This window comes from Heteronotia binoei, chromosome 1 (genome assembly GCF_032191835.1).
Source record: "Heteronotia binoei isolate CCM8104 ecotype False Entrance Well chromosome 1, APGP_CSIRO_Hbin_v1, whole genome shotgun sequence".
NCBI lineage: Eukaryota > Metazoa > Chordata > Lepidosauria > Squamata > Gekkonidae > Heteronotia > Heteronotia binoei.
In genome coordinates, this window is record NC_083223.1 from 49,166,619 (window position 1) to 49,179,772 (window position 13,154).

Below are 13,154 nucleotides of genomic sequence, written 5' to 3' on the forward strand. Positions count from 1 at the left end.
GTGAACTTTCTTAGTAAGATATCTTGATTTCTGGCAGACGTTCAGAGCTAGCACCATACAGTGATACCTTGTTATGAATGATCACCTTCACAGTCAAGCCCTATTAACCATCCCCCATTGTACCATGAATTTTGCACTTCACAACTTGACAAAAGTCCTGTTGTCAACATTGGATCAAAATTGAGCAGAGTTACATCATACACTGGCATTTGTACATTCCCTCAGTCCAACTACTCACAGGCATCCATTACAGCCATGTTAATAAATAAATAAATACTAAATAACAAACAAATAAATAAACAAAAAGTGGGAGCTGCGCCACAGCTGTCACATATAGCGGTCTCATGCCTGAATCATGGACAAATTCCATAGTGGTCCCAATTTACAAGAAGGGTGACCTGCAAGCACCAGAGAACTACCACCCAATTAGTCTGCTTGACATAGCAAATTATATGCAAGACACCTATTGGGAAAACTTACTTCATGGATGCAAGAGCAAAATCTCCCAAGTAGAGAACAGATTGGATTTTGCTCCGGCAAATCTACACTGGACCACTGCATAACACTTAACTATCTGATAGAGAAATACAGTGGTACGGGGGGGGGGGGGGGGGGAGAAGGTTGTTTGTGGCCTTCCTTGATTTTTTTTAAGTTTCAATGTTTTTATTGAAATAGACAGGATCATACAAACATAAGGTAAATACAATTTCAACGGTAAGCATTGTGTATCAATACATGTCAAAAATTGTCGTTGATGTACCACAGCTGGTGTTAAGATATGATCCAAGGCAAAGTATAAGGTGTAACCATTTAAATAATAATATAACCTCAACAACTATGGGAAAAAGAAGAACATATACTCAGGGCGAGCTGAATATGATAGGTCATTGGATGATCAAGAGGGAAGACTATCACAGGTAAATACTTAGAACAACAAAAGATCCTTATACATTGTATTTTTGGTAAGAGAATTAATGTAAAATGGATCACGGTCCAATTTTTCCAGAACAGGTAGCCAGATTGCAACATAGTTAGTGTGGGCTTGAAGGGGGTCTGATTGGTCTAATGAAGCTTGGATTCTGTCCATTGCGATGTGTTCCCGGATCTTGAGTAGCCAGGAGTCGAGCGACAAGTTATTTGAACTTTTCCAGGTTTGAGCAAAACGGGTTGGCCGTTGGTGGTCCTTGGCATATAAGGGTTACGTTCACCCTTTGGATACCCAACGGGCTGATGTTTGATGTTGTTTTAGTGTTGTGTGGTTCACTTTCTTACTTTCTATTTTGTAGGTGCTGTGGCACAGCATGAGAGGCGGAGGATTTTGATCGCTGGCCATAGCATGGTGTTTTGGGTGGCCCACCAGGCCCGGCGTTCACCAATTGGATTGCAATTGGGGCTCAGTGCGTGGGCTGTGGTTGAGTGGCAGGGGCGTCGTGGCCTGCGGTTGTCCGGGCTCCTGCAGCTCCTTTTTCAAGGGAGGAATGGCCTCCGCCTCACTTTTTGGTTATCCACTTTGGTGGTAACGATCAGGGCTTGCTGAAGGAGAAGGCCCTTTCACTGCAGGCGATCGAAGACCTCAAGGTGATACGGAGCAGGTGGCCCGAAGTGCTGATTTTGTGGTCTGCCATTTTGCCTCGCCGGGTTTGGAGGGCGGCCTGGAACCCTGCTGGGATCGAAAGGGCTAGGCGCAAGGCCCATAAGGCGATCAAAAAGGCGCTGTGCGGAGGCCTGGGTATTTACCTGCCTCACCCAGCTATTAGGTCGGAGTTGGCGGATCTATAGTGGCAGGAAGGCGTCCACCTGTCTGTAAAAGGCAACAGGGCATTTTTGCTTGAACTACGGCTGGGGCTGCGGTTGGCCTTGGGCCAACCGGTGGGCCCAAGTGCCTAAGCTGAGGCTTGGCATTGTGGTGGCAGGAGTTTGATTGGGGCTATGTAGGTAATCGGTGAGCACCCTCAGTTTTCCCTATTTCAGGGGAAGTAGCGGGATTGGACGGCAGCTGGGCTGTATGGCTCTCTGCTGTGGTGCTCGCTATAGGATTCCCTCCTCTGGCAGGCCGCACCTGGGTGGGCGGCAGTGCCATTTGGGGGTATTCCCAGCCTTTGCCGGCCTGACAGTAGCCAGTACAAACTGGCTACTGCCGGGGGCTGGGTGGCTCGCCCATCCGGACAGGGAAGGGTCAGGGGTTTCCCTTAGCCTGTCCGGTAGTTTTAGGTTGCCCCATGCCATGTTGGTTCAATAAAGTTGCCCTGTTTATTTACCCAATATATTGTGTTTGTCTTGTTCTTCCGACGGGGGGGGGGGGGGGAAGGAAAATAATTAAAGCGGAACGATGACAGGCCATTTGAAGACTCTAGAACTCTGGATCAAACTGAATGTAAAAATACTCTATGACTTGATGGCAAAAAAAAAAGAAGAAGAGGTCTCTGCACAAGAAAAGACTTCAGTACAAGGCTCTGTGCCCCTGAAGACTTCCTAACACTAAATTCTTCAGCCATTATTTAATTCTGTCTGTTTATTTAAGGCATTTACATGCTTCTTTTTAAGAGACCTGTTCAAGGCAGTTCAGACCATAAAAGATAAAATCATAAAACATAAAATAAAATTAACATCCATCAACCAGCCAATAAAACCCAGAAGCATAAAAACCATCAAAATAGAAGTTGTCTTTGGTTTGAGGTTGAATATTTACAAATGATAACTTCAAAATATGCACAATGAGGTTTTGAGAGGTTTTAAAAAACTTTTGATGTGATGTGGTGTGAGAACTTTACTTTTAATAGGAGTTTATACGGTTTATAGTGTGTACCCAGCTTGCTGGGGGTAAAGGGTAGATGACTGGGGAAGGCAATGGCAAACTACCCCGTAAAAGTCTGCCAAGGAAACATCCTGATGTGACATCACCCCGTGGGTTGGCAACAACCCAGTGCTTGCACCTTTATCTTTTTTAAATTGTGTTGAATTAAATTAGATGGACTTGAGTGCATGAACTGTTCGGCTTCTTTGAGCTTTGTGTGTATTGTTGCTCAAAAATAAATTGGACTCTAGCAACTATAATAAGGTCTTAACTTTATTAATATTTCAGACTATAACCTCACAACTCTGGCCCAAATGATATTTTATGCAAATTAATAATCCCATGCCAAGAGAATTGTTGAAAGTATGCAGAGTGAAGTTTCACAGTCAAGCAACATATAATACATGGCCTCATCCTAGCCTAGGCATGTTTACTCTGAAGCAAGCTCTGCAGAGCTCAGTGAAACTTGTTCCCAATCAGGCTTGTAGACATTCTAACAGAGTGTAACAATTTCTCAGTTTTTAGATATTGACAGTACTTCTCACTTTTGGACAAAGTGTAAATATGAAGGCTTAATGTCATTGAGGCATCACATTTTCCAAGGCCTATAGTTATGGCAGACTCTTTTAAATGTTCATTTCTGGCACATAAAATACTGGTGCTATGAAACTGGAATGTGACAATGACAGACTGACAAGATCAGAAAATATGGATGCATCCACACAGTGAATCAGAAAATAAGGCTACTTCCTTGTATCTAAGCACACCTGTTTGGTTGAATCCTGTGGAAGACATCTGTGTACGCAGCAGTCCTTCTTCATGTGAGAGGTTAAAATTACTCCTTGCTGTCCACTGGTGCCAAATAAAAAGCAACTGAATCCCCAAGATCTTTTTCAAAGGCATAGGATATAGCACAATGTATTGCTTCTGATACATTTTCAAAACAAAACTCAATGAAATCGTGAAACTGTCTGTTCTGCATTCCACTGTTCCATATGCTCACTGTTTTGTTAAAAATTATAGAAAAGTCCTAACTGCAGGGGCGTTGGATTACTGCACTGATTGTATTTTCATGTACAGCTAGCCAGCAGCATTGCTCTCACTGGGGAGTAGAAACACCTGTAAGCAAGCTATATATGAACTGCTAAGAGTATATAACCTCTGCTTCATAAGTATAATTCAAAGCTTGTCAGCTAACTAAAGGCTCAAGTCTTTGGTGAGAGCTATGGATGGGCATGAACCAAACTATGAACTGTGATCGGAGCATGGACCAGGCCAGCTCATGCATCCTAAACCAGGGGTTTGGGAGAATGTGGCTCCCAAGAACCCTCCCTGAACTTCCATTGTCATAGATCCAGAGGAGTTAGCTACGTTAGTCTGTTGCTGCGAAATTGGAAAGAGTCCAGTAGCTTCTTTAAGACTAACAAATTTCATTGTAGCATAAGCTCTTGAGAAACAGCAGTCTTCATTAAACTCATCTGAATCAGCTTCCCCCTCCATTTTGAGAGCTTGTCATCCAGCTGGTTGGTTGGGTCTTTAAATCACATGGGAAAGACAGCGGCTACAATTTGAATCCTACTGCAATTTGAATCAGGGGCAGGGGGACTTCAAGCTGCAGCGGACGGGCTTCAAGGCTGCCCCTTGCTGGTGATTCACTTCTGGTGGGGCTGAACTCTGGAACTGGATGAACAATTAACTGGTGCATCCAATGGAGGAATTCACTAGAGGCTCAGGGTTCAGGGTTCATGAAAACCCCGAACCATGGACCTCCAACGAACTTCCGTTTTTCTGGTTTGTGCCCATGCTTAGTGAAAGCCAAAGAACTGTTGACTTTTGGCTCTATTCTGTGGCTCTGGTAGGCTCCGGCATCACAAACAAACACACAAAATAATGTTGCTGGTACAGATTTAGGCCAACACTAAACAGTAACACTATTTTTTGAAAACATAGTATTTGTAAAATCTGGGTGACTGACTGACTAAACCCAAGTTGGTAGAAATGACGTTATTAGGTTCTGTGATAGTCTTACCTAAGTGCTTATGGGGCAAAGCTAACATGGTTTGTTGTAGACTTTGGGCGTTTTCACACTGACCTTACTCGGGAGCGATGTCCCTCTTCACCGTGCAGCGTCTGCGCGGATTTCGCACTAATTGCTCCGCAGAACCCGGAAGAGCCGCAAAGTCCCACGGCTTTTGCGTCGCAAATGTAAACTGGTTTTTGGCGACGCAAAAGCCGCGTTACATTTGTGACGCAAAAGCCGCGGGACTTTGCGGCTCTTCCGGGTTCTGCGGAGCAATTAGTGCGAAATCCGCGCAGACGCTGCGTGGTGAAGAGGGACATCACTCCCGAGTAAGGTCAGTCCGAAAACGCTCTCTGTTTCTTTGATTGCATATTTTTAAGTGATCCATTGTTGTTAACAAGGTGGATAGAATGTGCCATGAAAGAGTGATTATGTATGCTAAGTCAAATTGTATAGGCAAGTTTGAATAATATGATTTGGCTTCTGGTAACCCATGAAGATGCTATAAAGTCATGTATTATTGCATGACTTCAGTCCATTGGCCAGATATATGTGACCAGCACAGATTTATAAGACAACACAACTGAGTAGTGAGGGGGATTCCACCCTCCACCATGACTCCTTTCTTTGTTTTCTTTTCCCATCCCTGTTTTTCACTCTTTCATTCTTAATAGTTTTTTCTTTCCCCTCATCCAGTCTCTCACCCCCCCAGCCCTCCTTGCTACTTCCTCTTCTGCTTTCTTACAAATACAGTCAGACTGAAGTTGCCTAGGCCCATGCTGTACCATCTTGGTTCACAGGCAACCACATAGTGCTGGCTGTGATCTCTCATAAGAACATAAGAGAAGCCATGTTGGATCAGGCCAATGACGCATATAGTCCAACACTCTGTGTCCCACAGTGGCCAAAAACCCCCATGTGCCATCAGGAGGTCCATCAGTGGGGCCACAACACTAGAAGCCCTCCCACTGTGCCCCCCCAAGCACCAAGAATACAGAGCATCACTGCCCCAGACAGAGAGTTCCAACAATATGCTGTGGCTAATAGCTACTGATGGACCTCTGCTCCATACGTTTATCCAATCCCCTCTCAAGCTTTCACAATTCATTACATGTAATTAATTACATTAGCATCCTTTTGGGCACATTTTAACCATCCTTATATTTTTAAAAATATATTGTATTCTTCCATAAATCTTGGGATTTCTCCAGGTCTGTAGAAAAAAATATTTCTTATCTGAACATGGCCTTAAAGTTGTGGATTTTTAGATCCACAGTTTTAGCCTTTATTTATTTGTTTATTTGTTTATTGCCTTTCTATCCCACCCTCTCCTGCAAGTGGACTTAGGATGGGTTAAAAAGGAAAAGGTAGTTCTCTGTGCAAGCATCAGTTGTTTTCGACTCTGGGGTGACGTTGCTTTCACAACGTTTTCATGGCAGACTTTTTACGGGGTGGTTTGTCATTGCCTTCCCCAGTCATCTACACTTTCCCCCAGCAAGCTGGGTACTCATTTTACCGACCTCGGAAGGATGGAAGGCTCAGTCAACCTGGAGCTGGCTACCTGAACCAGCTTCCACTGGAATCGAACTCAGGTCATGAGCAAAGGGCTCCAACTGCAGTACTGCAGCTTTACCACTCTGCACGACAGGGTTACAACCAAATAAAAACAATTAAAATATATTACAATAGCCTAATTTAAAACTTCATAATATAAGATGGTGAACAATCAACAATCAAGAACAGTCAATATACAGAGTTCCTGGGTGTGCCTGGGTATGCCTGTATTAGATAGATCCGAAGTTGGACAAGTGGACATTAAACACCACCAATAATATATTACCATGCAGATAAAAGGAATGGGGTGGAGCAGGGCTGATATAAGTGGACACCCTCCTCCTCAACCAATGGAAAAAGCTCAATTTTACATACTGTAAAACTGTAATAAGTCCTGCAGGGCCTGGATCTCACCTAGAAGAGCCTTCCACCAGGCTGGGACCAGACCCAAAAAGGCCCTGGCCCTGGTCAAGGCTAAGTGGATCATATTTAGCAGTGATCATATTTAGCTTATGAACTGCACACAAAGGGCCACCAGAAGACACTGTTCCAAAGAGCACAAAGCTCTCTGGGGAACATATGGGGAGATCTGGTCCCACAAATTTGATCATAAAAAGAACCTTGCTGGATCTGACCAATAGTCTATCTGGTGTTCTTTTTTCTATAAGAGCCAATCCAATGCCCTAGATGGCCCTAGGGCTGCCAAGTCCCCAGTCCGAGTGGGGGTTCCCCCGCTTGGGAGGTTCCCAATCCACTGGCCCACATAGTGCCGGTGGGGGGAACCTCCCCCTATGTCACCGGTACGATGATGTCACCTAGAAGTGACATCATCGTGCCAGTGTGCAGCGGCCACTCTAAGCATTTCCTAGAAAACTCTATGGTTTTCCAAGATGCTCTAACCATTTGGGAGGTACCATAGAGTTTTTCCCTCCCAAATGGATAGAGCATCCAGGAAAACCATAGAGTTTTCCCGGAAACACCTAGAGCAGCTGTGCGCAGCATCGCCAGCATGATGACATCACTTCTGGGTGATGTCATTGCATCGCGCACAAGCAGGGCATGCCAGCCTCAGCTACTCTCTATTGTTCCTTAGATACCTGTATTATATCTGAACATATTTGGTGTAGTGGTTAAGTGCGCGGCCTCTTATCTGGGAGAACCGGGTTTGATTTCCCATTCCTCCACTTGCACCTGCTGGAATGGCCTTGGGTACACCATAGCTTTCATAAGAGTTGTCCTTGAAAGGGCAGCTGTTGTAAGAGCTCTCTTAGCCCCACCTACCTCACAGGGTGTCTGTTGTGGGAGGAGGGAAGGTAAAGGAGATTGTGACCGCTCTGAGACTCAAATTCAGAGTGTTGGGCGGGATATAAATCCAATATCTTCTTCTGAGCATGGAAATTCCATTTAGCCATAAAGGTCACATTACAGGTCCATTTTCTGGCTACCAACGGTTTGATGTTCACATAAGCACTATCTTACTCCAAAAATCACCAACCAGCTGCTATGTATTTCTTCACATTCCCAACTACCTCTTTAAGTGCACTGCACCACAAAGCTAAACTCTACATTGTAACTTCATTTGCTTCAATTCTTTGGGCAGGGATTCATACCAGAAGGATTTACAGAAGACATGCAAAATGAAGAAACAGACTGACAAATCCTGGAATACATTAAGTATTTATTTAGATATTTATCTATAGTGTCAGATTTGTGTTGGTTCTACTTCTCCACTTAATTTATATAATGTATGCTGATTTGTATATTGTTTAATATAATTAAATTTTCAAAAAGTTAAAAGGGAACACGTAGTAGAAGTTTTAGCAAAGTGAATAAGTGTCTGAGCCACTGTGATTTTTACATTTGCACAAGAAACATCTATTTTAAGCCTCAAATGTGAAAGTTCCATGAGGCTTCAGTAAACTGTTCCTAAAATGAATGTTGCTTTCTCAATATCCTTTCTAATCATTGCTGGAAAACTGCTACGCTGGGCAGATGTGTACTGAAGAGGCAGATATATACTCTCCTGAGTATATATTTAAGATATTTAAATAAACAAATATTTATTCTTGTTACTTGTTCAATAATCATGTGTGGTTTTACGAACAAGATAGAAGCTGAGTAAGAAAGAGAAAAAGAGAACAGGCTGGATGGTTAGTAGGGGAGATGAATTTATTGAGATCTTGTCTATATTAAGAGACCACATCACATGAAGGATCAAATGATGAATCTATGCAGCCACACTGCCCATTCCTGGTGTTACCATGGTTTTATACCACCTGTCTCCTCATAGATTAGGTTTCTCGATAAAGTATTATACTGTTTGAGAGGAATACATCACTAATGCCTTACTTTGCATTACCTCTCCAGATTAAAGTCCTGAGAACAAACATCATATTAGTCTTTTTCATTGATATTATTTTGAAGAACTGATCAGGCTTTTTGATTCAATAAAAGCAACTGAGTTTATCTTTATGAAGAATACCTGTTCATTTAAAAAAGGCAGCAGTGATCATATTTAGCTTATGAACTGCACACAAGAACAAGACTTCATTCTGAATTATTACTAGGTGGTATTAGTATTCAGGTTTCAGTTTTTGATTCTAGATTTTTTTTAATTCTAGATCAGGGTGGCCAAACTTGTTTTAATGTAAGAGCCACATAGAATAAATGTAAGATATTTGAGAGCTGCAAGGAAGGAAGGAAGGAAGGAAGGAAGGAAGGAAGGAAGGGAGGGAGGGAGGGAGGGAGGGAGGGAGGGAGGGAGGGAGGGAGGAAGGAAGGAAGGAAGGAAGGAAGGAAGGAAGGAAGGAAGGAAGGAAGGAAGGAAGGAAGGAAGGAAGGAAGGAAGGAAGGAAGGAAGGAAGGAAGGAAGGAAGGAAGGAAGGAAGGAAGGAAGGAAGGATGGATGTAGGAGGTGGAAATAAAGCAACTTTAACTTTAAATGTATTCTCCAAGCTGTTGGCTGGCTTGGCTTGGACACTGGTGAGATGCCAGTGATGTTCTGGGTGGGAGTGGGGGAACTAGTTTCTGGCAAGGCCAGGGCCACCCAGCTAGCTATCACCAGGCTCTGCTGCGTGCTGAGGAACTTGATGGGGAGCACTCTCATCTTGTTGGGTTTTGGCACTGCCACAGTGGCACTGGTTCTGCTGGGCACACTGCATTGGTTCTGCTGCTGGCAGGATCAGCCCCTGGGCACATAGCACCCTAGGCAGACTTGAGCCTGCCGTGCCCCCCCCCATACCTCCTCCTCCCTCACCCCGCCTTCTCCTCCCTCCCCCCCAGACCCATTGCAATGCCTGGAACCAGTGTGCTCTGGGCTATCTAAAGGCAGCTGATTGGTGGGTAAAACTGCTTGGTGCACTATCAATGCCCAGGCAGGCCAGCAGCAACAGACCACAAAACCTGAAAGGGCAGCCGTGGTGCTGCTGCTGCCTCCTCCTGCCTGGATGGGAAGGAAGTGGGGACGAGGCAGCGCCGTGGTTGCCCTTTCAGGCTTTGTGGTCTGCTGCTGCTGGCCTGCCTGGGCATTGACAGCGCTGCACAGTTTTACCTGCCGATCAGCTGATTGTGGGGGGGCACCTTTAGATACCCTGGAGTGCAGTGCTTCACTGCCAGTTCCCAGCTTTGAAACCGACTTGTTGGGGGAAGGGAGGGGGAGGAGGCTGTAGAGCAGCAAACTAGGCATTTGCCTAGAGGTGAGTGGGGAAGGTTGAATTCGGTGCCCCCGCCTTGCTGGTGCCCTAGGCAACTGCCTAGTTTGCCAAGTGGGCAAACTGGCCCTGGCTGCTGGCCCTCCAATACTCCCCCTCCATGCACACACTTCACTTTATTGCAGAGATTCTGCAGGGCTTGTATTGCCTGGCTATTTTCCCTCATTGGAAACAATGAAGGATGGAGGCCAGGATTCTTTTCTAATGCCAAAGCAATTTTATAAATATTTGGTATTCTGGCGGAATTCATAGAATATATACAAAGGCAGTCTGAACTACCTGTAAATATAGCTATGAATATTAAGGCTCAATTCATGTTGAGGCTATATTCATTTAATCTAATGGAAGAGATGGCTGCATCCTGCCCTGTCTAAAAAAAATAAAATAAAAAGTCAGATTGCTCTAGATAAGCTCACAGAAAGATGTATTTCTTTTACTGTAATCAATCAGGCAGCCCCCAAATCATGTGAAGATATTAACCTCTTTTAAGCTTGTACCTTAGAATGTGGGTATTTAAAAATAACCATATTCCATTAAACAAATGGAAAGTATTTATCCATTGTGTTATTTACAGCACTAATGCATATGGCTCACAACAATTATCTTAATATAATCCCCTGAATTTAATAACTTACCATCAGTAAATTGTTTCTCCATCACAGGATAGTATTATAACTGTCTGCCAGATTATTTCACTAAAGGTGATTTTAGTTCTGAACTATTAACATCAATACATCTCTCATATTCAATTAATGAGAAAACTCTCTTGAAATTAAAAAAAAAAAAACACAACCCTAGGTCTTTGACCTTTTCTGATCTGCACTGATATGTCAAGGACTTTCTGCTATCTGGAATTACCTTGGGGAGGGGAATTAAAGAATTTCCTTCCTTTGGTTATAATACATGTAAAAATTAGAACTTTGCACTCTTCAAAACAAACACAATGCAAAAATTGCTCTTGAAAGGCTACTAATTAATAATGAGATATTGACAATACATTTGCCTCTGTACAGGAAGAACTAAAGGCAAAAATCTTAGAACATATTAAGAGCCAAGACAGGCAAAGATTACCTGTGCTCAGAACAACATCAAAGAAAGAACTTGCACGACTACCTGAAAACATCAGTGCAGTAACTGAAACAATTTTTACAGCAAACATAACGAAACCAACCAGTTGATGCATAGTGCAGCAGTTGTTGTAACAAGAGAACTGGAAATGGGCATTAAGAAAAAAGCAGTTAAGTGTTTTAAGGCATAACCAAACTGGCAAATGAAATTGGAGGGGGGGGGAGTCAACAAATGCTGTTCAGACTTAAGCATGTTACTGTGCAATCCTAAGGGGGGAGGAGTGGATCATCACAGGGAGATGACTGACCTGATGGCTGGCATGTCCAGTTGCTGCTAGCGTAAGGACCAGTTATATCAATGCAAGGCACCAGCAGTGCTGCGCCTGTCAGTACCGCTAGTGCAGCTGTGCAGCCATAGCACTCTGGTGGAGCTCTGGTGGAAAGCCCTGCACTGCTGAGAAATGGGGTATGCTGGGGGCGTGACAGCAGTTAGGCAGCTCCCAGCATGGGAATGCCCCCTTGAACAGGAACAAAGTTGTTCCTGCCAAAAATGCCAGCATTCACTTCTGGGAAATGTTGACACACCCCATTCCATGGTCCCTTCCTCTTGCAGCCACCTGGGCTTTGAAGAGTTGCTTTGTCTCTTCCAGCTCCAGAACCTTGTTTTTTATTCTTCATGCCTTTCTACATTGGAACATTTTTCAACCTATCTAGTAAGATGGGGAAACCTGATTTTGCTTCCTCAAATGTACACTTACTGTAACTGTGCCACATGCCCATCTCTGTAGGTCACTGTGATGTTGGACATCTGGCTGTTCATATTGACTTCAGCCTCAATGAGCTTCCCTTGGAAGACTTCACCAGTATTGGTCTCGCAGGTCACAATATGGTTCTCTGCATGCAGAACTTTAGTTGGCACTCCAATGGACATAGCAGCAGTTGTTGTCATCGGAGATCATTATTGTGGCTGCTGCTACCTTTTACTGTATTCTTTTAAGCAGGGGTCATTTTGCAAAAAAAAAATAGGTGGTGGAGCTCATCCAAGGATTGTTATGCAGTGGCACCTACTATTCAATGGACAAGGTGGGAAGGAGGAGGTGGAACTCTCAGAAAGGTTCAGGCGCTGTGCTCCTGTGTGCTCCCGCTGAATTCGAGGCCTGCTTTTAAGTACTCCCAGAGTTCTTTCCAGAAGATTGCTGCCTTTTCTTTGTCTGATTTTACTTCTACTTTTTCTGTTCCCTCTAGTGATCGGTACAACTGCCTTTTGTTTAGCCTGGAATTGGAAGTAGGGTCTGGATCATTGACTTTCTGATCCCAGGAGCCAGTGGAACAGAAAAGAAAGAAGAGAAGAAGATCACAGAATACCAAGACCTACAAACAGAGTTACAGTGCCTCTGGAAGAAGGAAGTTACTAGTTGTCATTGGATACTTGGAGCAGTGCCTAGAAGTCTCAAGAATCAGCTGGACAATCTGGCATTGAGCAAATTACACCAGTTCAGCTCCAGAAGTATTATTTGTAACAGCAAGAATCCTGTGAAGATACACATCTGCAATTCCCAAGAATTTGGCTAGACCCTGAATTGCAGAACACCATCAGTCAAATATCCAACTGTGAGAACTCATAATAATACAAACAGTAACAATATGAACATTAATAATAGGTGGATTAATAATAGGCTTAATAATATTAATAACATTAACATTAATAATAGGCTCTTTAGCTTGGAGAAACGTTGACTGAGGGGTGACATGATAGAGGTTTACAAGATAATGCATGGGATGGAGAAAGTAGAGAAAGAAGTACTTTTCTCCCTTTCTCACAATACAGGAACTCGTGGGCATTCGATGAAATTGCTGAGCAGACAGGTTAAAACGGATAAAAGGAAGTACTTCTTCACCCAAAGGGTGATTAACATGTGGAATTCACTGCCACAGGAGGTGGTGGCGGCCACAAGCATGACCACCTTCAAGAGGGGGTTAAATAAAATTATGGAGCAGAGGTCCATCAC

The 13,154-nt window shown here is 43.7% G+C and overlaps 1 pseudogene; it reads right to left on the reverse strand.

Moving 5' to 3' along the window:
• Nucleotides 1-11,705: 11,705 nt before the first annotated feature.
• LOC132586185 (small nuclear ribonucleoprotein Sm D3-like) lies at nt 11,706-12,086 on the reverse strand (annotated as a pseudogene).
• Nucleotides 12,087-13,154: the final 1,068 nt, after the last annotated feature.